Raw genomic sequence first — 4173 nt, 5'->3', positions numbered from 1 at the left:
AGGCACCAGTGGGTGAGATTCGCACTCACAACCTCCTGTTTATAAAACAGGCGCTTTAACCAACTAAGCCACGGCGCCACTTTTCATTCTTTATTGCAGCATGTGACATTCATACAACAGCAAACACACTCGGACTGAGCTTCTAGCTCAATTCAATGGCTTCAAGGCAGATGAGCCATTTGCCACACATACGTAAAATAGTTTCAAATGACATAATTCACCCATAAAATTTAGCAGTTCATCATTGTAGCAAAGTTTTGCAAAAACTTCTCGCAACTTGCACGTATGTTCAATAAAATACGTACGTACTGGCCGCGCGTCTAAATCACAAATGTCTGACTGCCATGTGGCTTAGCCATATGCTGTGTAAACCAAGGAGAAAGAACATATCAAATTTTAGTAGGCCAGGTTCTATTGCTAAAAATCGAATTCCTATGTGAAGTGAGAGGCAAATCTTTCTTAAGTGTTCTCCGTAGAACATCCCAGAATAAAGATGCGTCCCAGCAATCTATAAAATCATGCTCTACCGACTCAGGCTTTCGGCACAATAAGCAGTTGGATCCCCACGGTAAAAAATTCCCTCTTTGTTCTAGCCACGTTTTAACCGGCAGCGTATTCGTGTGCAGCTTATAAAAGAACGTTTTAACTCCAGCTGGTACGATCATCTTCTCAACTCTTTTCAAAACGTCTTCTGCTTGGCTTCCACTACACATAGAACGATAGAAAAGGACAGGAAAAACAATTTCAGTCAAGTCTCTCGACAAACGCTTCCAAGTGACGTTAGAAAAGTACTGTAAACTAAATCTATCACTAAGAAATCGAAAGGCCACAACAACTTCTCGAAGAAAGGTACTGACACCATTGCGGAATTCATCATTCGAGGTAACAATAAAGTTGGGCAATGTCGATGCTAGCCTGATTTGAAGAGATGTACGTAAAAAGGGATCTTGTTGATCTCGTAGAAAGAAAAACCTTGATACAACCTGCCTCAAAAATAAGTGTGGCAAGGCTAAATCATCTCTTTTTAGTCTTAAGAAGAACTTGTTGCGGTTTGGCCGTTCATACTGAGGTTGCCACACGAAAACAGCAAGAAGCCTATGAATCCTCTGGATATTGATCGTGGAACACGACAGTACTTGCAGCAAGTAAAGCATCTGTAATACCAGGAAGACGTTGCACATTGTCGTGCGAGCGAAGATGGACAGATCACGGCCTCCCTATTTCTGTGTCAGAAATGATAGCCCTTTGGTTTTTTCGGCCCACAGATCATCGTTGTTCTTATACTGGTCAAGCGGAACACCGAGGTATGTGTTATGCTTGCTTGACCATTTGATCCGTTCATTAACCGCTGGGAATGCTTCCCAATTTCCATGCCACAGCCCAACACACTTGTCTATATTTACAATGCTACTAGTAGCATCACAAAACCTTCGTGCAATGCTCATGGAGGTGGGTATGCTCTCTTAAGTGGTACAAAATATTGCAACATCATCAGCATATGCCAATATCTTTACCTCACACGCTCCTAAATGAAAACCTTGTATATTTGAATTTTTTGTAATGGCCGCGCACAGAGGTTCCAGGTACAAAGCAAATAATAAAGGTGAAAGTGGGCATCCTTGCCTTACTGATGCACATACTATAATTCTTCTAGTTGACTCGCGGTTCACAATCAACTTGGTTGAACAATTGTCATAAGCCATCGGAACACCCTTCAGTATCATAGACCCTACGCCAACATGTTCTAACGATTTAAACAAAATGCTATGACAAACTAGATCAAAGGCCTTCGCTAGATCGATTTGCAACATTGCAACTCTTCTGAAGTCAGCGTCACAGCACTCCAATATGCTTCGTGTTACATGTATGTTCGTAAAAATTGATCTTCCTCTTATTCCACAGGTTTGATGTGGGCCAACCAGTGTACATATGACTGTTTGCAACCGCATCGCCAGAACTTTCATTAGTATATTGCAGTCAACATTCGTCAATGTTATAGGCCTATAACCAGATACATATTTCTGTTTTACAGGGTCTTTACTTTTCGGGATCAGAACAGTGTGTGCTTTCTTGAATGAAGGTGGTAGGCTACCCTTGTTAAAAGATTCAGCGAAAACCTTTTGTAAAACAGGGGCTAACTCTGCCTCACTGTCAGTGGTCCTTCTGTGCCCAAGGAAGAGACAAGCACCTTTCCCCAGAAAACGTGCCGGTTGTGAACGGTGAGCATATTTGTTTTGTTGTTTTGTTGAAAGCTGTGCATCTTTTTGTTTATCTATAGCCTTCTATTGGGGCAAATGCAAAAAAGATGTTACAGCGGCTACACATGGGCTCCAGCGCGTACTAAGCGAGAAGATTCATGATGTGAAGAAGAAGCTGAACCAGGGGAAAGCATAAGATCAAAGACATATAATAAAGTATATTTCTGGAGCCTGGCCTCTTTTTTGCACCAGGAAAGGCACTTTTTCCATGAGAACATCATGCTTCTTACGATATGAAAATGCTTCCAATTTCTTGCCAAAAACAGCTCCCATTTCCTGCTGGTATGTCTTTTGTTTCTGGTTGGAATAACTTGTTTCCAGCTAGAACGACTTTCATTACTGGCTAGAATTACTTCAATTTACGGCTAGAATGATTTCTATTTCCGGCTAGAATCATTTCCATTTCCAGATAAAATGACGTTCATTTCCGGCTAGAATTATTTCCAGTTCTAGCTAGGATGGTTTCCGTTTCTTGCTGGAATGAGTTTCATTTCCAGCCAGAAGGGCTTACATTCCGACCAGGTAAATACTGGCTGGAATCGATTTCTTGTCTCATAATCCAACCGGGACTAGAAATTTTTCCAGCTGTGGGACATGTCGCCTGATGGTGACGCGTCCTTGCAAGTGGAGCACACCATGGAATCACTGTATTTTCTGTTGCTGTTAATCCTCCTGACATATAGATGTAGCATGCCACGCGAGAGCTCGTGCGTTTATTGCACGTCTGCAGAATCTAGCTCCCTGACGCTATCACATGATTGCTGAGAGACTGTAAGGGGGAGAGGCAACCGCCTTTTCCATAGCCAACTGCGCGCTGTGGAATGTGCTAGCGCGTTCTGAAAGTGCTAGGGCTAGCGGTTGCGCATACACAGCATGTTCACATGCACTGCAAAAGATATGCTGCAATTACGGACAAAGAAGTGGTGGTATCCTCATTCAAATTATTAGGACCCCGTCCGTGCTACAAAGCAAGGGCGTATCACGCGTGCACCAATGAAAATTAGGCTCCTTGCTGAACATACCCATGCTTCCTTCGTCAATGAAAAATACGTAAGCAAGCATATTATTACAACAACAATGATCCCTCCGTATATAGATAAAGCGTGGCTCCATAGATCGACATATTGGCGCTCCCTCCACCATGGCGAAAATAGAAGCAAACAGATTATTGCAATACACATGAGCACTCCGTATATAGATAAAACTTGGCTACATTTTTCGATATATTGTCACGTCGCTCCAGGGGGTGTCGGCAAGGTTTATTGACGTCTGAGCAACAGGGCTCTAACCAAGCGCGTTGGTTGGGCTTGTTTGCCAGAGCAGGGGGGGGCCCACGCGCACTTCTTTCTTCTCTGTGGTGTGAGCCTTCACCTTGGCATACGGCCCACTACTAAAATAAGTGGCAATATGAACGCTCCCTCCACAATGGCGAAAATAGAAGGAAATAGATTATTTCAGTACAAATGAGCCCTCCGTACACAGAAGAAGGTTCGTGCAATTTTCTCTGCATGCGGTCGCGCCATGCATGCATGGAGCTTGTCATTTGATATCAATCGCTATGTTGCAAATGCTAATGCTGTACAAATCCGAATCTCGCGCTGAACAGCAATTTAGAGCTTTTCATTCTTCATGTAAACTGGAGAGGGCGCTCCACAATCACCAATCGCCACATGTGGAACCCTGCTCTCCTGAAAGTATAAAGGAGGAGCGTGGCATTGCAGTCGAGGGCCCCAACGTCCCTTCACTGCTTTAGTCACCTTGGCTAGTCTAGCGCCGCATGAAGTGACCCACAGGGACCATTGTGGGGGCTGTGGCATATGTGGCGGACACTTCAGCAGTGACCAATACCATGAGATCCACAAGCACGTGCACTCCCTGATGAAACTGCCCGGGTGTGGCATGTTGCGACCGGTGC

At 44.0% G+C, this 4173-nt stretch overlaps 1 non-coding gene across 1 annotated transcript; it reads right to left on the bottom strand.

Moving 5' to 3' along the window:
- Window positions 1–78, bottom strand: TRNAI-UAU (transfer RNA isoleucine (anticodon UAU)). The gene has a single exon. It is a non-coding gene; the product is annotated as a tRNA-Ile (tRNA).
- Window positions 79–4173: the final 4095 nt, after the last annotated feature.

Source organism: Rhipicephalus microplus, chromosome X (assembly GCF_043290135.1).
Source record: "Rhipicephalus microplus isolate Deutch F79 chromosome X, USDA_Rmic, whole genome shotgun sequence".
NCBI lineage: Eukaryota > Metazoa > Arthropoda > Arachnida > Ixodida > Ixodidae > Rhipicephalus > Rhipicephalus microplus.
This window is presented reverse-complemented; position numbering and strand designations above follow the sequence as displayed.